Source organism: Heterocephalus glaber, unplaced genomic scaffold (assembly GCF_053883595.1).
Source record: "Heterocephalus glaber isolate CG9 unplaced genomic scaffold, H.glaber_assembly_v1.0 deba00001504, whole genome shotgun sequence".
NCBI classification, from domain to species: domain Eukaryota; kingdom Metazoa; phylum Chordata; class Mammalia; order Rodentia; family Bathyergidae; genus Heterocephalus; species Heterocephalus glaber.
Window position 1 is genome coordinate 69,433,216 of NW_028258324.1, and position 24,946 is coordinate 69,458,161.

General features: G+C 39.1%; 2 protein-coding genes and 1 pseudogene across 4 annotated transcripts in view; all 3 read right to left on the reverse strand.

Moving 5' to 3' along the window:
• The window catches only part of LOC147825417 (small ribosomal subunit protein uS8-like), a 33,267-nt pseudogene extending 26,791 nt beyond the window's left edge, over window positions 1-6,476 (reverse strand). The window contains exon 1 of the transcript XR_015441162.1: window positions 1-6,476. This exon is cut by the window's left edge and continues 26,791 nt beyond it. The product of XR_015441162.1 is annotated as a small ribosomal subunit protein uS8-like (transcript).
• Map3k13 (mitogen-activated protein kinase kinase kinase 13) overlaps window positions 1-24,946 on the reverse strand; it is a 123,289-nt gene that overhangs the window by 70,296 nt on the left and 28,047 nt on the right. The window contains exon 1 of one of the 2 annotated variants that reach the window (XM_004834848.3): window positions 15,913-16,285. The exons of the other annotated variant lie outside the window; for it this stretch is intronic. The gene's annotated coding sequence lies outside the window, so the exon portion shown is untranslated. Of the gene's footprint in view, window positions 1-15,912; window positions 16,286-24,946 lie in introns of those variants that run through there. 2 annotated transcript variants of the gene reach the window in all.
• The window catches only part of LOC147825418 (uncharacterized), a 60,658-nt gene continuing 53,668 nt past the window's right edge, over window positions 17,957-24,946 (reverse strand). The window contains exon 4 of the mRNA XM_087187041.1: window positions 17,957-18,200. The gene's annotated coding sequence lies outside the window, so the exon portion shown is untranslated. The remainder of the gene's footprint in view (window positions 18,201-24,946) is intronic.

The window sequence follows — 24,946 nt, forward strand, 5'->3', positions numbered from 1 at the left end:
TCTCATCCCAGTCTGAGGTGAGCTGTGCAGTCTTCAGAATTGGGTTGGAATCCTGGAATCCTTACTTGGGTAGCTGTATGATCTGGTGTAAGCCCTTTCTGTATATTCTGTCTCTCAGTCTGTACATTTATGAGATGTAACTACTTAGTTATGCTAAGCCTCCAGGAATGGAAAGGTGCACAAGGCATAGCTCTCTGTCCTCAGAGTTTATTTTCATTAAGTCAGTTTAGTTAAATCAAAATCACTTTCTGCACTCTTAATCAACATCACCCTCTTCTACAGTATGGATCCTAAATGTTCCCCCAAAGCCATATGTTAAAGTCTTGTTCGCCAGCCTGTGATGCTACTGCAAGATGGTGGGACCTTACGAGGTACGGCCCAATGGGAGGAAGTTAGGTCACTGAGGGCTTAGCCTTGAAGGGGATGCTGGGTCCGACCCCCATCTCCTTTCTTGCTTTTGCTTTCCCATCACAAGGTGCATAGGTTTCCTCTACCACATGCTTCCAACATGGTGTGTTGTCCCACCACAGGCCCAAAGCAACAACCAACACCTCCATAACTGTGAGGCAAAGTAAGCCTTTTCTCTCTATAAGTTGATTGTCTCAGGTATTTGTTACAGTAATGAAAAACTGACTGATACATACTCCAAGTAGGCAGGTATCTAGAGACAGATGTCATCAGGGACACACAATAAACGAATAATTCTAAATGAGGGACTACTGACAGCCATGAATCAGAGGACTATTGAGAATAACTCTTCCATCTTTTCAGTCAGGTTGTCTCATGTTCTCCTTTGTTACTGCTTAAGATGTAAGCCTCTCTGGTTTACAGTCTCAACTCTATGCTTCTCTGTGCAGCTTTTTCCTTGGCCAAAACTTCCCCATTGTTCCATCTTCAACATCCTGCCTAAACCTCCCTGAATAGTTACATTTGTTTTTCTCTCCTTTCCTCCCTGGTCACCATCACACCACATCCAACGAAATCATTAAATTCCTGTGGACATGTTCTTGTCAGGAAAAACTATGAAATATTTTGAAATGGGCTGGTTCCATGCTGGTAGAAGCTGATTCTATGCCCTTGAATCTCCAGAACTCTGAATTAAAAAGGATTACTGGATATTCTGCCTACAGCACCATTCCTAGTTTATGTGAAACTTTTCTTATTAAGATATTTACAACTCTACAAATTGTGCAAATAAGTAGTAATGCAACTGATTCTTTCCATAGAAATGCAAATGAACTGTCTGATAGAATGCAACTGATTATTGCCCTGTGCATATTAACTGGTTTTGTTCCTAATTGTGCATTCATTTCAGCATTTTAGCATTCTTCATGGGCTATGTAAGTATGTTCAGATTTTCCTTGTAACATCTTACCATTTCCCTCATCAACATGAATTGAATAAAATCTTTGACACTGCAATGGATTAAGTGTCCCATAAAGGTTCACAGGCTATAAGCAGGGTCCCCAGTGTGGTGGCATTAAGGTGGTGGAAGTTTTAAAAGGTGGAGCATAGGGGTAAGTTATTAGATCATGAGGGCACCACCCTTGGAAGGGTGCTGTGGGCTAGGTTAGTGCCCTTGGGAATGAGGATAAGGGGTTGTTATAAAATGAGCAAGCCTGGCCCCTCCCCAGCCTCTTGCTTCCTGCCTGGTGCACTCTCACTGTCATGATACTATCCATGATGAGATCCTCATTAGATCTAAGTAGATGCTAGATCTACACTCTTGAATCTCCAAACTCTGAACTAAATAAACCTCTTTCCTTTACAAAGTACCCTGCCTTGGGTATTTTATTATAGCAACACAAAATGAACTAATACACATTCATTTTATGTGGGCATGAATCATTATTTCATCCTTTTAAAAAGTAACTTTTAATATTTTCAGTGCCTCTTGAATTTGTGCACTTCTTTTCATCCCAATAACTCTTTTTAGCACAACTCATTACCATCTATAGATTATTTCAACAGTCCCCTAATTGTATCATTATCTCTAATCTTTTCATCATATTCCATTCTCTCCAGAGCCAGAGTACTTTTTCTGGCATGTAATTCTGAACGTACCACTCAATTTTATAAAATCTTCTGCTCCTAAAATACAGTGTAACCCTCTGAGCATCTTCTGCTTCCCTTGCCTCATGTTTGCTGTCACTTGGCAATTCACCAACCAGACTCATTTCAGTTTTCTGAATCTCCTACAGTCTTTTTTTACCTGTGCATTAAACACATGCTGTCCCCTTTGCATGTAACATCATCCATACACTTCTCTCCATTCAACTCTTACTTCTTTAGAGCTCATCTCTGTTATACTTTCTTCCTGAAACCTGCCTGGATCCCTCAAGTCTGGGTTAGATGCTCTAATTATACCCTCTTTGAGAAGCCTGTGCACCTCTCATTTACCTCCTCCTCTACTAGCCATATCACACGGTATTATATTGCTCTGTAATTATCTCCCCTGCTTGCTAGTCTGTGAGCTCTGAGAGAGGTAGGGCCATGCTCACCTTCGAATCCTGGAATCTGTACTTCAGCAGCCACATAGTCTGAGGTAACTCTTTGAACTAACTCTTTAGGCTATATCCAATACCTAATGAATTTTATATATTATGTTTCATGTCCAATATGTTCAAACCAGCCATTAGTTACCACTATACCCTCAGTGCATAGCATAGCATATTGCTATGCCATTCAAAAACATACTCTGAACTCTCAGTTCTCCATGGAGTTTCGGGATAATAATAGAAATTTTCCTAGAAAAGTTTTCAGCTGGGAGCTAGGCATGGTGGTGCACATCTGTGATCCCAGCATTCTGGAAGTCTGAGGCAATAGGATCAAAAGTTCAAACTCAGCCAGCTCAACTTAGTGAATTTACAAGACTCTGTCTCAAAAAAAAAAAAAAAATTTAAATGGCTGGAAATATAGCTCAGTGTGAAGGCCCTGGATTCAATCCTTAAAAAAAAAAAAAAAATTCAGCTGGGCATGGAGGTGTATGCTTACAGTCTCAGCTTCTCAGGAGGCTGACTGGTAGGATCACTTGAGTCCAAGAGTTCAAGGGCAACCTGGGCAACACAGCAAGACCCAGTCTCAAAAAACCAAACCAAAACAAAAAAGCCTTCTTGATGACCATGATTCACCCCACCCATTCCATCCCCTCCCCGACCAAAAAAACAAAAACAAAAACAAAAAATTCCCCCCCAAAACACAGGGCATATACAATAGAATGTATTCAGTTTGTTTAGGCTTTTATTTTACAGTCAGAGTAAAATATAGCACTTTTAATTGTGCTTTTTAATTATGAAGAGCTCTATAAAAATAAAATCTTTAGGAGAGAAGAAAAAAGATTTTGTTTTATTTTGTGATAGGGAAAAGGGAATGAAAGCAGAAAATAGCCTGAGAGGGCCAGGGATTTAGCTCGGTGCTTCCACCACCTGCCTCGCAAGCGCAAGATCCCGAGTTCAATCCCTGGTACCAAAAAAAACCCAAAAAACAAAAAAAACATGAGAAAGCGGGGAAAAGGGCCAAATTAGTGAAATGGCTGCTGGACACATGATGGACTTTAGCTGTTGCTTGCCCATTTTTAAAAATCTATGGAGTTCTTCTTGTATTAATCCAGGCAATATTATGAATTTTGAAAATAGTAACTTTGTAATATGACATACAAGCAGAACTTTACAGGCTAAGGTTCCTTTCTTTAAGTTCTACAATATTTTACATTCATTTTTAAATTAACTGATATTTCTTTAGGTCCTGTGCACTTATTCTTTTTTTTTTTGTACCAGGGCTTGAACTCAGGTCCTTACGTCTGCACAGCTGGCGGCGAAACCACTGAGCTAAATCCCTGGCCCTGATTTCATTTCTATAAGGAACTTAAAAGTGTTTAAGTTCATAAAGACAGAAAGTAGAATGATAGCTACTGGCGTCTATCGGGAGGGAGAAATTGGAAGTTAGTGTTTAATAGGTATGGCAGTTCTGTCTGGGAAGATGAGAAAGTTCTAGCAATGGATGGTGATGATGGCTGTACAACACTATGAATGTACTCGATGAACTGTATGCTTAAAAGTGCTTCATTCTGTAAATGTTATGCTGTATATATTTTATCACAACAATAAAAAAGAATTGGGAGCATCCCTGTTTTTTGCCTCGAAGTTGCTGTGTCTGCCTGGCATTACTGACAGGAACCTGGGACAGATGAGGGTGTGTAGGACGGTGCTGTTGATGCAGGTACAAGAGAGGAAAACAATTCAAGATGCAAAGGGATTTAGAAGAAACATTAGATAAAGCTGAAGGTTGAAAACGCAAGACTAAAACCCTGGCTGTATTTAGTAAGAATGAAATATTCTCTTAGGTTGCTAAAGAACTCCCAATTCCTGCATGCCCTTTAAGAACTATGCTGCTTTCTTTATGAAATTTTACTTATTTCCCATGGGGGAACACAGTGCAGTGGCATGGAAGAGTTCTACCCTAGAGGCAGAGTGTCTACAAGTGAATGTTGGCTCCATCTTGATGAGTTTGCCTTGTTTGTGCTTTGGTTTCATCTGGAAATTAGGAGCAATAATAAAGGCGCCTACCTCACAGAGTTGTGAAACTTAAAATTTAATTCTCAGGCAAACTTACATACAACCTTGCTTTATGTGTTTCTGTTTGAAGACCCTTACATAGTATATATTACTGGTCAACAGTCCATAACTCATGCCTAAATGAAGCTTATTTCACACACATATTTTCTCTGTAAGACACATGCTATGATTTGGATGTGGTTTGTCCTAGGTAAAACTCATGTTGAAATTTGGTTGCCAGTCTATTGCTGTTGGAAAGTAGGACCTTTAAGAGGATTAATGCCTTTCTTATGAGACTAGATTGGTTCTCAGAGGAATGGATTACCTTTCGCTAAGCGGTTTGGCCCTCTTTGTTCAGTGTCTCTTCTGGAAGTACCTGCTTCCCTTTCCACTTCTCTGTTATGCATGGATCAGCACACGGGCACCAGGAGCTTAAGAGACACCAGAGACTATTCTCTTGGACTTTCAGAACCTTGGACCAAAAGAAATCTTTCTTTACAAATCACCTAGGCTTAGGTATTCTGTTACAGCAACAGAAAAGGACTAAGATAGCATGTCGTAGCCTTCTTGGCACTTAAGAACACTAGACAGCACTTCAGCACTATGCTTGAGGCCTGTGTTAAACAGAAAAATCACCCAAAAGGGACATAAATGCAAGAAAACAGCACTAAATAGATGAAGGATATTTGTTTACAATAGGAGAGTCAAAATCAGGAGGCAGAGCCTTGTTCAATCTAGATTGAGGGCAAGTCAGGTAACTTAAAATTTTGAAACTCTGCCCCTTTCTGCAAAAGATCATAAAAGCACTAGGAGTATTAATTTTGAGGTTAAAAACAAATTTTAGCTACTAAGTAAGTTTATAAACAAGTCTCTTGAATGAGTATTAACTATCTCCCTATCATTGAACAATTAAGCTATTTCTTTTTCTTTCTACGTGAAGGATTTGCTTGCCAAATTGTGAAAATTTTTTTTAACTTTTCCAGTTGCTTCTGATGAAAAGTAATGTATAGTAATGAATAGATAGGTACCAAAGCAAGGCCGCAATGGTTAGTTTCCTGGTCTCTGGCAAATTATTGAGTGGTATCACTCAGGCATATGTCAGAGATTTCTTAGAAGATGGAACCCTCAAAACTATAGTTTCTTCACACTGAAATTTCAAGTTCAGCACACAGTCAACTCAAATGCATAACTATTCCTCAGAATAAGGAATTTCTGGGTACAAGTTATATACATTTCAGATAAATCACAATTACTGTTTCATATGCTCATGAGCTTGGAGAGACTTTAAGGCATTATAGTCTCCTGTATAAATAGATATTCCCTAGAATGTCTTCCTTTTTCTTCTTTTACAGTACCCTTTGCTCTTATTAATAACGAGGTTCTCCTACCATTCCTCTTTGCTTTCCACACCCAGTCCAAAGCTCCCCCACATACTGAGTTATTTTATTTGTATGTATGTATTACATTCCTACAAAAAGAATCCCTAGATTTCCCCTCTGAGGTGTTTTCATCTTGCTTCATAGAGTTCCACAATGCCAGCTGAGATTGTCAGTAAGAAGCAGCCAAACCGATAGGATGGAAGCAGATTATTCTGCCATTTTCTAGATCTAGCACTTCAAATCTGAGGCTGACCATGCCAAACTTTTCAACCTGCCTGCAAGGTTCACAACAGTTTTCCCCGCTGTGTGCTCATCCGTGATTTCAAATTTGTCAATATAATCATGCTTCATCATTATAGGCAGAAACCAGATGATGGCTTTGGAGCAAGGCCTAACCAACACTTAGTATTTGCCTCTTTTTTTGGCACTGTTGACGTTCTTGAGAACATCAACCAGGACCTTCATTTGCACTATTATGGTGGCAGGGAAAGATGACAGAAGGAGCTGGTCCAAGGCTTTTAGAACTTCAGTGACTATTCTTTGTTTTCAAAAGCATTCCGTGGCCTTTCAAATAGCAGAAAAAAGACAAAGGCTATTTGTAAAACAATCTGTAGCAAAAGCAGTTGGTTTCTAACAAAAGCCAGTATCAACAATATAAGTATAAGATTCAGTTAAAAGAAAAAAAGAAGTCCTTATTGATACAGGTAACATTTTTCTTTCTTTCTTTTCTGTTTTTTGTAGATGGAGTCTCACTTTGTTGCCCAGGCTGGCTCCAAACTCTAGGACTCAAGTAATCCTCCTGCTTCAGCTCACCCAAATAGTTGGGTCTATAGGTTCATGTCACCAAGTTGAGCATAATGTAGACAACCTTTGATTAAAGGAGAGTAGGCGAAAGGGAGCAAGTACTGTCTCAATGGGTCATGGCAGAAGCCCTGATTGGAAAAATGAAATTGATGCACAAAACATGAAGGATTATGTGAGTGTGTGTGTGTGTGTGTGTGTGTGTGTGTGTGTGTGTTTTCTCCAAAAAACATAATCTTGTCTCCAGGTCTCTGAGAATACTTAAAGACTAGATTAGGGCACAGCTTCAAAAATTAACACAAGCAGCATAAAACAAATGTTCAGTTATTTTTCCACAGACAAACAGATGGAGAGGGTTCTGTTCAATGGCCCAAAAAAGGAGGGGGAGGGGTAACGGAGACCCTGGCAGAGTAAAATTTGTTTTCAAATTGGCTTTTGAGCCCTAACAGCTGCACCCTCAGGTGGGTATTTCCCCGGAGTTTCTATGCTTAGCAAGGATTAAAGTGAGTCTATAATTTAGGCCTAGACAGGAAATATCCAAAGGTATATTGCATCTGTTTCTTCTTAATGTGCATATGTATTTAAATTTGTTATGTGAGAAGAAATAATTGGGGAGTAATTAGCAAAATGCTTAATCTCACTTTCATGGTGAGGTTATTTTTTTTGGACAACAGCAATCCTGGCTTTGTATTTCTGGTGAGTTTTATCAGACTAGTCTCAATTATCCATGGTTATCCACGCCTGCAGATAGCCTGATGTGTTCCATTAAATGCTGGCAGGCCAGCTACTAAAAATGCAGGCATCATGCCTCCTGGTAATATGAAGCCTCGGTGGGCTTATTTTGCAAATTGAGCCCTCTTTAGCAACAGCAACTGTGACACCCCCCTTTAAGACTCTAACACAGTCTTTTTCAGCCTTGGTCCCATGGGGTCCACTCCCTTCAGTTTAAGGTGTTGTTCTGTGTGTACCTGCCTCCCCTCAGCCACTCTGCCTGGCTCTGTCCTCTTTTCTTTTCTCCAGTCCTTCTCCCTTAATCAACTCATTCACTTCTCTGATCTTTCTGAATCCAGAAAATTCACTAAAATATTCTCTTGGAACTGCTCAGTTCTACCATTTCCCCAGCACGGAAAAATCACAATACAAATTAGCACATTGGAGACAATCACCATCTGTCAGTAGAAAGTCCTACATTGTTTTTCCTTAAAAATTTTAAACAATTAAAATTGCAGAGTTACTAGACATTCTTTTAGGATTGCTCTGGAATACACGATGGCTTTTTTGTAAGAAGATGCTTTTACCACCCCACCACACAGATAAGTATTGCTATTAAATAAAACCACTGTGTAAAATTAGTATGGCTGTTGAGACTAGATATCATACCTCCCTGCTTGACAATTATACAAATGAAAATGATATAAAAAAGACTCCAGAGTGATGAAATGAACATAAAAATTAAAAGAGGGAGCTGAGTGCATTGCCACATGCCTGTAATTTTAGAGAGTAGGGTAGCCAAGGCAGGAAGAAAACAACTTTGAGACCAGCTTAGACAACATAGTGAGACAATGTCCCACTAAAAAAAGCCAGGCTGGGGGGTTTTCTGTCTTGTAATTTTTAGATTTATTCATTTTTTTAAAAATACAATTAAAAAGTTTTTTCTTTAACAAAATGTGAACATTCAAAACAATAGTCCATCAACAAATTTATTTACTTGGAGAATTCTGAAAAGAATAATTTTCAAAAGCCAACAAATATTCTATAAAACAATGTATTATTGTTTTTACAAAGACATACTATTTATGGATTTAACAGATATTTAAATGATACAGTCTTCATCTTTTATCAAGCTTTGGCCTGAATTAAAGGGTAATAAGACAGGGACAGAGAAAGCCAGTATGATGAATTTCACTTAACAGCACTAATAAAGATCATATCAGGGAAAGCTGACACACAACCAAACTGAGGTTACTAGATTATTGCAGCCGCATTCCCTATTAGCCCAAACCACCAAATCGCCAGTCTAATGGTAGCTCTCTCTTGACTACAGAGAACAATGGCTGAGACAAATGACACCTATAATAGACATAAGCAAAGATGGCAAGGCCATATTTGATCAGGGCTCTATTTCCTGCTTAGAGGGAAGTCCCTGGGCAAATCAGAAAGTAACTTAACCTTTTTTGTCTTCCCCAGATATCTCTATTTGAAACCCTTTGGGTACTCTCTCCTCTTCCTCAGCTGCAGCAGTATCCCAGGGAGATTAAACACCTACGAAAGGGCTGTGAACAAACATTTGAATAAAAGAGGTTTTAGCCCAGTGATGGCGAACCTTTTAGAGGTGAGTGCCCAAACTGCAACCCAAAACCCACTTATTTATCACAAAATGCTAACCCTGCAATTAAACCTGAATACTGAGGTTTTAATTTAGAGAAAACAACTTGTACATTAACATCTTTTGTCTAAAAAAAAACCCAAAACAGGCATGACATAGGTTTGCCACCACCATTCTAGCCAGATTGCCCTAGAAATTGGTACTTGCCTATTTGATATTAGCAATTAACCAATTCTACCTTATCAGTTAGAAAGGGCATTTGCAATCATTAGGAACAATTTCTTCATCATATATGTTACAATCAAATCTGAAGGAATATAAAACTAAGAGAGTAAGGGTGCCAAGGGTGACCTGAGATGCCAGGTAGGCCCTTACAGTTTCAGTCCAGTCCTTTTGCCATTGCATCATGCTGCTTTATAGCAGGTTAAAAAGTGTTCATTTTTATATATTTAAATATAAATAATCATCTAGATAAAGAAGGCAGATGGTTGCATAACAGAACCTCATCAACCACAAATCAAGAGTTCAACACACTATTTTCAAGGTGAGGTATGTGAATCTACTGCTAACGTATAAAAAGCAAAAGAAGTTTAAGTGCATACAAGATTGTCTATGCTGCTGGTTCTCCGCCCAGTCATCTGAGAACTAGAATATATCCCCATGATGAACCATGGCTTACTGTGTAGTGGTTTCCTGGCGATGTTTGGGAAGGACACACATCCACACCCAAACACACATTTGGGAGGATTGATCCTAGTGGGCAGCAAGTAAAGTGTAAAAGAATTCTCCAAGCACCCACCCTGTCTCAGTCTCCACCTAGCAGATAAATCACTCCTCTGCTCTCCCCCAGTAGGCATTAACACAATAAACAAATGTTTATGGCTGTCTGTTCTCTACCAGGCACTGATATAAACTGGTGAAAAAGAAGTTAATGTTAAAATTCATTTTGAGCTTTAGGCTAAGAGGAAGCTGTCTTCACACACCTAAGGCGCCTGACTCGATCAACCACTGATGCCTGTTTGATGATTCATTAATCTCTTTGAGTACATCCACAAATAATACAAGAAAATCCATTTTTTTAAACTTTACCACACTCTCAGAACTCTCTAATCCCCACCCTCTTTACTCTTCACTTATTTACTACTTATCGTTCTCCATTAGGAGGGAGAGTTTTTGTCTGTTTTATTCTCTGCTGTGTACCCAGGACCTAGAATGCATAGTAAGTGCTCAGTAAATACTGTATTTGTTGATTAAAGAAATACATGAATATATGACAGCACCTCTCTGGTTGCCAGTTCTATTTGGTTCCTTCTCTTTCCATCGTAGTCTCCCTGTCAGCCTCTTCAGTCATTCTCTGATGCCCAATGTACTGGCTCTCAATCTTGTTAGGGCTTTTTCTGCTGGCTGCATCTGGGCAGCCTATAGCCAGTCTGGGCTCATGATTTCCTATCACATGATAAACCTCTTTTGCCCCATCTTCTTATCTCGCACTGCACCTGCTGTGCCAACTCACAACTCTACATTAAAACCATCCAATTTATCTTCCTCTTCATCCAGCCCAGAGCAGTGCTAGCGAAGATCTCAATGCTCAGAATCCACGATATACAAGAGAAAGAGAATGGGATTGAAAACTGACTATAAGATCGACCAGACCATATGGTATGTTAGGTTGAGTCAGCAAGCTTTCTGAGCCTTTTTTCTCACTGTGAAATGGGGTTACTAATACCTACTTCATATCATGAAGACTATATTTGAGATAAAATAATGTAAGTAAATGCTCCCAACAGATTTATAGGTGTATAGAAGGTGGTTAGTGAATATTAGCTTCTCCTCTTCCCTTAATTTGACATATTTTTGTGAACTTCCAGTGATAGCTTAGGTCTTTGAGTGGTTAACAAGAAAATCCATGCTTTCCAGTATGAGTCGTCTTAATTTTCCTTTCTTTCCAGAATTCTGTATTTCCCTCATACTCTCTCCTGATTCAGAATTAGTGTCTCTCTTCTTGTCTAATACTAACCCTCTATCCATGCCGATAGTTTTCAGCCCTGGCTTCATGTTAGAATCATCAGAAGATATAAATGGCTGGAGATGGGAGCATGGTATCTGTTTTTTTTTTTAAGTTCTCTGATAAGATGCTAAGACAATACAACAGGGGAAAGAATAGTCTTTTAAACAAATATACTACTGTAACAATTGGATATCCAAATTCAAAATAATAAAGCTGGACTCCCTTCGTATCACCAAAAAAACCCTCAAAATTGACAAAATGTAGAACTAAAAATATAAAATGCATAGAAGAAAACACGAGTGACAGATTTCTCCAGATTTATTTATTTATTGGGTACTGGGGATTGAACTTGGGACCTTGTGCTTGCAAGGGAGGAGGCCGCACCACTGAGCTAAATCCCCAGCCCCCAGATTTATTATTTTTATTTTATGAATAAATAAAATTTTGTAACAAAATAAGAGAACAACAATAGTTAATACACTGTATATCATTATCTTCAAAGTGGTTACTCAGAGTACAAGACATCAACAAAAAAGATTCTCTCTTACTAAGAAGAAACAAACATTAGCACAAAACTTTCTTTTCAGTGAACTAAGTGAAACTAGTAGTATAAATGAAACAAATTAGCAAATATATTCATATATTTTTGAAACAACAGAATAGGTAATTTGGGGAACCATCTGAATCTCTCCCCACTTCCTATTTATGTATCTTTTATTTTGCTCTCATTTGTATATATATACTTTGAGTTTCTCATATGAGAGAAACTATGCAATATTTAAATTTGTGTCTGACTTGATTATCTTGAGTTAGGCAAAGCTGCCTTACATATAACACCAAGAGCACAAACAAAAGAAAAAATAAACTCCAGTGGAAGATAGGAAGATGGGACAAAAGAGGATTATCCCGTGGTAGGTAATCATAAGCCCAGACTGGCTCAAATAATATTAAGAAAGTAGAAAGACAACCTGCACTTTGAGAGGAAATATCTGAAAGTCATATAATCAATGAAGTGTTTGTATCCAGAATGCATAAAGGACTCAATAGCTTGATAATAAAAACATAAACGATTTTTTTTTTTGGTACCAGGGATTGAACTCAGGACCTTGCATTTTCAAGGCAGACGTGATGCCACTGAGCTAAATCCCTGGCCCCTGATTTAATTTTTAATATAGGCAAATGGTCTGAAGAGACATTTCTCTAAAGATATGCATGAGCTCATGAAAAGATGCTCAACATTATTAGCTATGAGGGAAATGTAAACAAAACCTCGATGAACCAGGCATAGTGGCACATGCCTGTAATCCTAGCACTCATGAAGCTGAGGCAAAAGGATCGCAGCAAGTTCCAGGACAGCCTGAACTATATAGCAAGACGCTGTCTCAAAAAAGTAAAAAAAAACTAAAACAAAAAAACCCAAAACAAACAAAATCCGCAATGAGATACCACTTCAAACTCGCTAAGATATGACACTAATGAAAAAAGATAATAATAATGGTGCAAAGAAATTGAAACCCTCGTACATTTCTTATGGGAATGTAAAATGGTGCGGCCACTTTGGGAAACAGTTTGACATCTCTTCAAAATGTTAAACATAGAGTTATCATATGACCCAATACTTCTACCTCCAAGAGAAGTGAGAACATGTTTACCCAGAAACTTGTACATAAATGTACATAGAAGTGTTATTCTTTTTTTTTTTTTTTTTGGTACCGGGGATCAAACTCAGGACCTTGCATTTGCAAGGCAGTCAGTGGAACCACTGAGCTAAACCGCCCAGCCCCAGAAGTGTTATTCTTTTTTTTTTTTGGTACCAGGGATCAAACTCAGGACCTTATGTTTGCAAGGCACGCAGTGGAACCACTGAGCTAAACCGCCTAGCCCCAGAAGTGTTATTCTTTTTTTTTTGGTACCGGGGATCAAACTCAGGTCCTTTTGCTCGAGAGGCAGGCGGCAGAACCACTGAGCTAAATCCCCAGCCCTCAGAAGTGATATTCTTAATAGCTAAAACGTAGAAGCAGCCCACATGTCCATCAACACATGAATAAGTATAACGTGGTATGTCCATATACACTGGGATACTGTCTAGCAATAAAAAGAAATAAGTACTGATACGCTACAACATGGATGAACTCTGCAAACAGTAAGTGAAAGAAGCTAATTACAAAAGACCATATATATAAATGATTTCATTTATATAAAATGTTCAGAATAGGCAAATCTAAAGAGAGAGAACATAGATCAGTGGTTGCCTAGGGTTACCTACAGGTGAGGAGAAATGATGAGTGATTGTTAATGGCTATGTGTTTTCTTTCTGTGATGATGAAAAAGTTTTAAAGGTGATTGTGGTGCTGCTTGCATAATTCTGTGAACATACTAAAAACCACTGAGGAGTGAGAAAGAAAACAGGAAAGAAAAAAAAAGAAAAGGAGAGAGGAAAAGTTCTGTAGGAATTCTAATGTAATAATCTATTCCTGGGAATTTAACTTTCGAGGTTCCTCGGGAGTAAAGACTTCATGTGTGCATCTTGCGAGAGTAACAAGTGACACAGAGCAGGGGTGTGATAGCCTTTGAATGATTTTTTTAACCAGCAGTGTTCTTGGGGAATGTACTGTATTTAACCAAAATTACAAGAATCAGAATCGGTCATCTTGGCTATCTGGATTCATTTGCAGTCCCCCAGCAATTAATACAGCTCTAGTACACAGAAAGAGGGCAGGCAGAACCAAACTGACCGGTTCTGCCATCCCAAGTGTGATCATGCTGTCATATACAGTAGATGTGGCCTCTGGCCCTTAGGAACCATTCTTTTGACAGTTCCCCAGGACATGGCTTTGGTTTGACTGACTTTGTTTACTTAAATAGATTAATTCCTACTTCTGGAGTAGCTTCAATTTTTAAACAGAAAGCCATCTATTGACAGTCACTAATACACAGGATTTTATTGTTTGATATTAAACAATTAAGAGTTATTGTTTTTTCCCTACAAGTACACTATAGATGAAAATAAATATAATTTGGGACACAGCCTCTAGGAGTGGGGAGAAAGAGGATTCTACATCCCTTCTGTGCCTTAAAGGGAGAGTTTTATTTTAATAAATCCAAGGGAAGACCATATTTCCTTCATGGAAATAAAGTTCTCTTTTTGGCAAAATGTACATAAAAGATACAATCTGATCAAATATGTCTCAAGATGAGTCTGATTAGATAATACAATTTTTTTTAAATGTCAAGAAGTTGGCCTTTAGATAGTGTGGACTCCAATAATTTAAAATAATTTTGAAATTGCTACTTTCAACAAAGTCTCAGGAGGTACACAAAAAAGGAAAATGCAGAAATGAGTCACGATGTTTACAAACATAAGACATTGCGTCTAAAATATTATCTCACTTGTTCAACCCAGCAAATGAAAAATAACAAAATATGAAACCACAATTGTCTGAGCCTAGATCTGATTTAGAGTTAGGCAGAGATTTTCCTCTAAACTACAGTGAGTTCAAATGCACTCAGAAAATCAATATGAGGAAGAGCAATGTCAATTTGAGAAACAAAAGAAAATGTTCCATCCTTGCATATGGTAATTTTTAAATTAAATGGGTTTACACTTGGAAGATTCATAAGAAGAATAATTCAAAAGATCTCATTAGAGCCATAATTTAGATCCCTTGCTTCACAAGGAAAGATTATAATATGAAAATATCAAAGCCAAGTATCGATTATACAAGGTAAACATGACAAGGCTGGAGAAGAAATAATAGGCATTTTGCTTTCTCTCACTGGAAAGAGAAACCAAGTGCATGTTGCAGACTAGTATATAAATTCCTCAAAGTGAGGCAGTTGAAAAATGCTACTAGATTCTTTGGGCTGAGAGCTGCCCGGGGGGGGGGGGGGTGCGTAGAACATGGCAAAATGTTAATCCCTCTTCTTTACTATCACAATTCCACCAGAATAAACCAAAGCTTTGGAAAACAAATTCAATCACACATACTTCTGTTAAAACTACAAGCGAACTATCAGACCAACTTCACACATGGAACGTATCAGAACTTCATGATTTTCCAAACACGGTGGAATAAACTATTTTCGAAAGTTCCTCCTAGAAAAATACTCATGTGTTATTTCTACACAATATAATTTTGGAAAATAGCAAGAAATCACTTCATTAGGAGATATTTTTAAAATTAGAATTTAATAATTCCTCCTATGCCTTTGGTACATGTTTTTAGGTTTTGGGCAGTATAAATAAAGTGTAGAGAGTGACACACAAAAAAGAGCTACAAATATGTACAAACATACTCCCTAGAGCTCCCATCATAAAAGCGTTTGAAAAATGGTCGAACAAGAAGTATTCATCTGCCTCAAACTGCAACTGCACGATATTGACTGTTATGAAACAAAGGCAAAGTGAAGGGTGAGGAGCGGTGGCAAGGACGGTGGGTGGCAGAGAGGACAGGCGCTCCCAGGACGGAACCTGCTCGGTCCGGCCGGGCGGCCCCACTTCCCCGGCCCCGTTCTGGTCCTCTCCACTTTCCCTCTAGCACGATCCACACCGTCTCCAAGAAAAACGAATCTCCCCGAAGGAAAGCTAAGCCGGCATCCAGAGGTAACGTGCAGAACCATAAATGAAAAATGTCCACGTCTAGCCGGCAGACAGGCAGAGGAAAACCAGCTGTCAGTTTCAGAGGCTGGAGCACTAACGGGGTTTCGGGTTTCTCTCCGCCTCTGACTCTCTATGTCTCCCGCAATAATATCAGTTTTCTGATCACCTCAAATCACAAGAACAGTCTCCGGCGGTCCTTATGAGATAAATGCTGGTGAAACGGAAAATTAGAGTGCAATACTCACAACAATGAAGAATTCCTACACATGCTGTTCCATTTTGCTGCTCTGAAAAGATGGAAGGTTAAAGGGACTTGCAGAATTAGAAGGACAAGCAGGAGGGGGATTCCACCCACACAATCCCCCAGCCCACTGCCGAGGACCCGGAGGCCTGCTGACGTCACAGATTCATGAATGGATGTAAATTGGGCTGCTTTAGGATTCCGCGCAGACCTCGCTCTGGTGTGTGCCATGGAAGAAAAAAAAAAAAAAAAAAAAGGTGGTGGGGCGGGCCCAGAGTATCCCAACCAATAGGATCCAGGCAGGCATGGCCTGCCTTCTTTTAGAAGGAATCTGGTCACAGAATAAACACTGCCCGCCAATCAGGCGTCTGCCACTGCCTTAACACAGACTGGCAGTTTGGGAAGAGCCCGTGTGTGTGTGTGTGTGTGTGTGTGTGTGTGTGTGTGTGTGTGTGTGTGTGTGTGTGTGTGTGTGTGTGTGTGGCTGTCACAGTCATGAAAACATTATTATTGCTGTTGAATGAATCAAAATAGAATTTTGGTGGGATCAATGTTACCAAAAATGCATATGGAAGAAAACGGTACCTTTTATTTGTTAGAGCTGTTTTCTTTAACCCTTTTCTTTCTGTCCAGGAATATGCCTGATGGGATTTTTTTCTTTTAAAATCAAAGTCAAGAAAATTGTTTCTGAAACTGGTGACCAGGAGACATGCCCGCACTCCATGACATGACTTGTAAAACCAAAATAGTAAGGAAAAGGGTCATGGGAATAATAATTTAGTGAGTAAGGAAATGAAAATATTTAAGACAATACTGTATTAATCTGAATGTTTTGTATAACATAATGTGTCCCTGACCAATGTGATGCGCTAAAGTGAATGTAGGAGAGCAATTCGCTGTTATACTTACACAGCATTTCCTCATTGGTTTATTCAACTTCTGACATGATGACATGGCACTAGAAGGGTCAGAAGGAATCTTTGGGCAAATTTTCATTTCAGGAAGGAGTCTGATTATTAGCAGCAAAAACAGCTGTATGACCAAGAACATTTTGAAAAGAGATCTGCCCTATCTCTCAAGGAGATTATCCGTACAGCCAAGAGAGTAGTTGCCTGTTCTGTACGGCATGGAGAGCCCAAACCTGACCACTAGTAAGTATTGCACAGTGCTTCCCGTGTCTGAAAAGGGAAAACTCCCTAGGAGTATTTTATACACTGCAAAGACACCCAGTATAATGTTCTCCTGGGGAATGCCACTGCAGAAAAGACGGACCAAAGAAGTTTACCCATGTAAGATAGGTGTGCTCAGGCAAATATAGCATTGGCACATTCCCAGTGGGCCTGGGTATACCATATAGGCCTACATCCGTATGTCTAACATACTAAGATTATTTTAGAATTAATACATGGAAAGGAGATGGAGAATATGCATCTCTATTCCTTTTAATAACAACCACAGCCAACTAGGATACACTAAAAGAATCAGACTTATAAAAAACATTTTTCCTCAAATCACACAGACTAATAGAAGGACTCAGTGGTCCACATAGTTTTATTGTGGAGCATGTCAACAGATGACCGAGAAACACATTCAGTTGTATACATTCAAATGTAGACAGCTTTTTGCATGTCAATCCTACCCCAAGTAAAGCATGTTTTTAAAAAAGCCAACTATATTATACAACAGTGATGACGAATCTTTTAAAGACCAGTGCCCAAACTGCAACCCAAAACCCACTTATTTATCGCAAAGTGCCAACGCTGCAATTAAACCTGAATACTGAGGTTTTCATTTTGAAAAAAACAACCCATACATTAACATTGTTGGGAGGTAGTGAAGGGAGCATGAGAAACACACACCCTGGAGCAGCACTGGAAATGTTCATAACCTGCACTAAAACCACAGCCACATTGAGCTACTGAGCATCTGAAATATGCCTAGTATACTTGAGGAACTAACTTCTTCACTTATTTAAAAATAAATAGTCCCAGTGGCTGCTGGTTACCACATAGGACAGGGTACCTCCAGAATTATCAAGTCAAATCCCATCATCGTAAGTAATTTTTTATTTCAGCATGGTGGATGTGCTATGTGTAGAGGACTACAAAACCATGATCAAGGTGAGGAAGCTCTTTTAAGAACCAAATGAACCTCTTCAAATTTCAATAAAGGCTGGAAGATGACTCTGGTGTCCTTATCCAAGAAGATACTTAAAAAGTCATTACTAGGGCTGGGATTTAGCTCAGCAGTTCCGGTGCCTGCCTCGAAAGCGCCAGGTCCCAAGTTCAATTCCTGGTACCAAAAAAAAAAAGTAATTACTAGATAAAATTTAAGTATAGAAATTAAGGTATGATTATTCTGCTATAAGAATATGAGTTTCTGGGTACAGCGGCACATGCCTTTAATCCCAGTCCTCTGGGAGGCTGACACAGGAGGGTGGAAGGTTCCAGACCAGCCTGGGCAACTTAGTGACTTAGGGAGATCCCATCTCAAAAAATACAAAGGGCTGGGTATGTCACTTAGTGGGAAGCTCCTAGGTTCGATCCCCAGTACCACACATACATACTGACGCATGTACACACACACACACACACACACACCAATATGAGCTATTATAATTTTTGTGTTTTGAGAAAAAGCATGTTTTTTTGAAAAAGGAAAATGAATCATTTAAACCAGAATCTGGCCTGGGGGTGTGGCTTGGTGGTAAAGCTTGCCTAGCATGCACAAGGGCCTGGGTTTAATACCCAGAACTGCCACACACACACACACACACACACACACACACACACACACACAATCCAGAATCCAAGAGAGGTTCAAAATATTATGACTCATTTGCAATTTATGGTGGAAATACTAGGAAAAAGAAATAATATAGTGACCTCAACTGCTAATGCACAAGACTCATATTTACTTCACAGACAACAGCATGTAAGGTAAAGGCTGGGAGAGAGATCTGGGTTCCCATTCTGTCTGCCACTTACAAGTTATGAAGGTTCAAGTATACCTGAGTGTCCGTTTTCTCCTGAGTGAAACAGGGATAATAATAGGCTATACTATCACGTGAGAGTTAAATAAAATAACAAAAGTAAAGAGTTCAGTGCAGGATTGGAAGATAGAAAATACTTAATAAATAATACTAGTAGCTATTTTTGTTTGTTGTTATTATCCAAAGGCCATAAGTCCATCTACTTCCTCAATAAAAAAATTTTTAACAGCTTTGCAGGTTCAGGGATCAAAATTATAGGAAAGAATACAATATTTTTATTTTGCTTTATTTATTTATTTATTTTGGTACCAGAGATCAAACTCGGGTCCTTGAGCTTGCACAGCAGGCGGCAAAACCACTGAGCTAAATCCCTGGCCCTATTTTGCTCTTAATACAACTCAAACATCTTTTCAGGAATTTAAAAAAAATATCTACCAGTGACACTTCTTCCAATGAAAATCTCATTCAAATCCTTTTCTTTCAGGAGGTTGGGGAATACTCTACTCTCTCAAACAGATAGGAGAAAAACCTTGAGTTAGTTTAACAGGCTGATCAAGAACTCTGTTCATTTGTTTTAGCAGCTTATTTTTCTACATTAAGGTATAGATTGTATAAAATGATACCAACTAACATGAAAAGCACTGTTTACTAGGTGAGAACAGTGGTCAGAATTCTCCACTTGCACGTCAGAATGTCACCCCGACCCACCCTGTTTCCGCTCCAGAGCACATGAATCCTTCCTTAGTCAAGCAGGTGAATTCCAATATTCAAAGACCTCAGCTGACTATTCATCATTTCCAGTCCAACTCTGATTACATGCTTATCTGAGAGTGATTTTTAAGAAACATCTAAGGAAAAGCATTTTCTAAGTATTATTAAAATCTATCCTTGTATTAAGGGAGAGAATCAGAAAGTTACATCCAATCTCAACATTAGTAGCCTAGTCCCCCTTAGCAGAATCACATTGAGTCTAATTTTTCATAAGGTAGAGCCATATTGCTTCTGTGTTGTTCATTATCTTGTGTGATGTCTCCTATGTAAGAAATTCACATGAGGAATTTGTGTTACAGTTTCATACCAGGGAGAAGTTTTCTGTTTGTTGAAGAATTATTGTGTGTCAACTTTTTATTTTATTTTATTTTTTTTGGTAGCGGGGATCGAACTCAGGACCTTGTGCTTTCGAGGCAGGCGGTGGAACCACTGAACTAAATCCCTGGCCCTATGTGTCTGCTTTTTAGATGACAAGAGTACCATTCACTGAATTCCTTTTCTTTTTGTCCCTGCTGCTGGAAAGCTCAGAGTCAACTTTATGTTCTTGGTATATGCTTTTGTTTTTAGCTTTTTTTTTTTTTTTTTGGTACCGGGGATCGAACTCGGGACCTTGTGCTTGCAAAGTGGGTGGTGGAACCACTGAGCTAAATCCCTAGACCTGTTTTTAGCATTTTTATTTTCTCTTCCTTCTATTGAGTTTGACTTCCCTTTTGTTAACTTCATTTATATATAAATATATATCTATGTCCTTTATGATAAACACTTCAAATCATTTTCAAAAAGATACAGTATACATAAAAACTTACACTAGTACACATCTATAAACTTTTTAAAAGATAAAAGTCTCATGTTGGAAAATTCTACAATTATCTTTGTGATAGAAGAAAACCCTAGCCAGGTGCAGCGGTGCACACCTGTACTTCCAGCTACTTGGGAGTCTGAGAAGGAAGATCAAAAGTTCAAGACCAGCCTGAGCAAGCTAGTGAGACCCTGTCTCAAAATTTTACAAAAGGAGTTTGGGGGGTAACTGGAGGTGTAAGTCAGTGGTAGAGTGCCTGCCCACATGCACAAGGCCCTGGGTTTAATCCCTAGTAACACACACACACACACACACACACACACACACACGCTAAAGGTACACATAAGTGTGGCAAAGTTAGAAGAATATATCATGAGTTAAGTGGATTTGAACTCTTCACTTTTTTTCAAAGAATAATAAAACATTTAGTCAGCTGGACAAAAGCATTTTTTCGTATGATTTTATATGCTATTTAGAATAAATCTTAACAGTTTAACGAAGTTTTAATGATTATCCCTGTCAGAAGATGACCAGAAATGAGGAATGTAAGAATTCTCTGATATATAATGTAAATGCACTAAAGCAAATGAAAAGGAAGTGTATATCTCAATAAAATATTCAACATCCTCAAAATATATTATTTTATAACATACAAACTATGATACGGGCCATACACCAAACTTTTGTAGGATTAATAATATCCTGAATTTATAAGGTCATTTAACATATTATTATTATTATTTTTTGTACCAGGGATCGAACTTGGGTCCTTGCGCTTGCACAGCAGGCAGCGAAACCATTGAGCTAAATCCCTGGCCTGGCATTTAACATATTGAAAGAGTGTAGGGAATTTTTTTCTTGAGACAGGGTGCCGCTCTATAGTTCAGGCTGGCCTCGAACTCACAGTGATTCTCCTGCCTCAGCCTTCCAAGTGCTGAGATTACAGGTTCACATCATCACCCCTGGCTCACAAAAAGAATCTTTATACATTACTTACATACAATTCATACTACTTTCGGGGCTTGGATGTAGCTCAGTGGTAGAGCATATTCTTAGCATACATGAGGCAGTGGCTTCTATCCACAAGGGAGAGGGGGAAAAGGGGAGAGAGAGAGAAAAACTACTTTCTGCGAGCTTGTGGAAAAGAAACCCTTAACCATCTAACTTCTATTCTGATGCTATTTTAATCTCTCCTAAATGCAAGTTGTCATTTCCACTTTGCTTCATAGAGCAGGCAACCTAACGGCAGACAGAGGCACCAGGGTAGTGGACATCCACCCTTGCAAGTTTCTTTCTGGATCTTCTCCATTTGAAGGCGCTGCCTCTGCCCCTGCTCTCAGGCTGTGTGGCTCAGATGCAGCACATCCCACAGAAGCTACGGCTCAAAGATGACTCAGAGAGAGCCTGTGGCGTATGGCTGGCCACCCCACCCCCACAGCCATTATGGTTAAAATCATCGGACACATCCCAAAGATGTCGGCTACAGCTATTGGGGAGCGAGCGAGTGTGCGTTTTACCAGGACATTAGCTTTAAGGACAATGTCAGCAGAGAGCTGTCATCTTCGTCCACACATGGGGTGGGGGAAAGGGAGGCAGGCAGCTTCCTGACAACAGAGACGAACATCAGCGGGTCTCTGGACAGTGGCTCGGCTGGGCCGCTTGACTTCAGAAGGGTGCCCATTCCTTCTGCCCGCCACTTTACTGTGCTCAACTTAAACCCGTGCGTATAGGATTCTGTTACTTGCAGCCCAGAGAGTCCTTATTAACACAGTATCACTAATTAATTGTTTTCTGTCACATGCAACAATGCCAGATTAAAACCAGATTCTATGCACCTCTGGGGTTCCTGTCCTGACACTAACAACTTCAATAGTTCTGTAGATTAACTATTATTTAATTCTCATTTAATGGTCACACTTTATCATTATCTTTGTCATCATCAAATGTTCAACATTTTTAAGACTCAACACCGTCCCTTAATATCAAGCTCTACCTTTTATTTATTTAAAACAGGGTCTCACTATGTTATTTAGGCTGGTCTCCAACTACTGGGCTTAAGAGATCCTCCTGTCTCAGCCTCCCGAGTACTTGGGATAACAGGTACATGATATTGTGCCAGGTTATTACTAATGACATTTTTTTTTTTGGTACTGGGGATTGAACTCGGGTCGTTGCGCTTGAGCAGCAGGCGGCGAAACCACTGAGCTACATCCCTGGCCCCACTAATGATGTTTTAAAGTCGTGATTTTCACAGAAATATTTTTTAATGTTCACCTCAATTAATACAGGGCTTAAGATATGCTAAACCTGAAATCTTAGGCAAAATTACTTAGCTGTTCTACATCTTGTTGCAAAATGGAGGTAATTATAGATGTAGTATAGTCAACATGGTAACAAGTATCAGCTACATTATTTGATAATCTCTTAAAGACATAAGTCCACTTAAATTGCATGCATTGTTTCATTGGTTATCTTATTCTGAGGTTGACAGATTATAACTTTGATCCTCTTAAATAATTTATTATGTCTGTCTATTCAAAGGTTATAAAAACCTATTTTTTCTATGATCTTTCTTTTTCTTGATTTCACTTTAAAGTCAATTCCCAATTTTCCTTGTCTAAATATCTACTTTTAGGTCTTCCTCCTTTTATGATTAGTCTATGTCTGCTGAAGAAATTTTAACCTAAGCAAAATATAAATAGAATGACAAAGACTGCCAAAGAACTTTTTGTCCCAAGTGAAAAATTATTTTATCATTTACTAATTTGAATTATCTGTGCCATTGCCTCTTCCATTAACAGAGATGACAAGCATTATTGTTGAGCACAATACTATAGCTATAAATTATCAATTTGTGCTATATGTTAAGCATAGTGCTAAGAGCCCCAGATAAACATTTCATTTTATTCATACAATGATTTAAGGTAGATCTTTTAATCTCATTTTATGATGAGGAATGTGAGACACAGGAAAGCTCAGTCACAAAGCCAGTTTTAAAAAAGGAGGAGATCCCAGAACCCATTCTCTAGTCAGCACACCTGTAATCCTAGCACTTGGGAGGCTGAGGCAGGAGGATCCGCCTTGAGTACAAGGCCAGCCTCAACTACATGGAGAGATTCTATCTCAAAAAAAAAAGAACAACAACAAACCAGAACTTATTCCCCTATTATGCCAGTCTATGTAAGAGAAAGAGATCATTTAAATGGGACTCACACTAGAAGTAACCAGACACAAACAATTAGATATGATGAAATATGTATAATCATCCATTTAAAAGTTATGCTGTCAGGCATGGTGGTGCACACTTGTAATTCTAGCCACTGAGGGGGCTGAGGCATAATGATTGCAAGTTTGAGGCCAACCTGAGCAATATAGTGAGACCCCATCTCAAAAAGCAAAACAGTAATTATGGAAGAAGCCTATTTTAAGAGTAGGACGCACAGGCTCACAAGCACTCAGGGATGCCTGGCAGCCTCATCTGTGATAGTGTGAGAATAGTAATAGGCAAATGAAAAACCAATGTGTTGGAACATGTTTCATGAAGTGAATCAAAGTTGTTATTTCGGAGAAAATGAGAATTTATTGGCTTTATTATATATATTATACACTTAGCATTGTTTAATAATTTTGACTTAATATGCAGGCAAGAGATAATATTTTGCAGTGTTTGGGACCACAAAGGTCTTAATCCGGCCTTTAAAAACATAATAATTTCATAGATTTATAGGATTTATAAGATCATTGTCCCCCAGGTCCGAGGGGTTCTAGATGCAGTGTGAAAGAGCAAGCTAAATGCTAGCGGTATGGTCCAAGAGGAGATGACTATCCCAGTAGGTCTTTTTTGGTGTGTTTTTTGTTGTTGTTTCTGATACTGGGGATTACCCAGGGCTTAGCATGCACTCTACCACTGAGCTACATCCCCAGTCCTATTTATATTTTGAGATAGAGTCTTGCTAAATTTCCCAGGCTGACCTTGACTTAAGATTGTCCTGCCACAGCCTCCCAATTAGCTAGGATTATGGGCACAGGCCACTATGCCGGACTCCAGTGGATCTTTTCAAGAAGACTGCTGTCTCATCTCCTCATTTAGAAAAGCTGCTAATACACAGTCTGTGTTTCTTAATGTGTTACACACACACTTGCCTTATGACATGTGTATTCTACTCTTTGGTATTCACCTATATGAAGATGTTTACACTGCTATGGTTTGGATAAAAAGACACCCCCCTCCCCCAGCTCAAAGCTCACATGTTCAGAGATGGGGCTTTTGGAAGATGATTAGGTCAAAGGCACTAGCCTCATCAGTGGGTTAACCCACTGATGAGTTTGTTCATAGCTGAATGTGTTGTTAGGAGGGGAGGGTGGCTAGAAGTTGGTCACTGGGGGCATGCCTTTGAAGATAGATATCTTTCCCCTGCTCTCTGCTTCCGGGCTTTCTCTGCCATGCCCTGCCACCATGCCTCTTCTGCCTTGGAG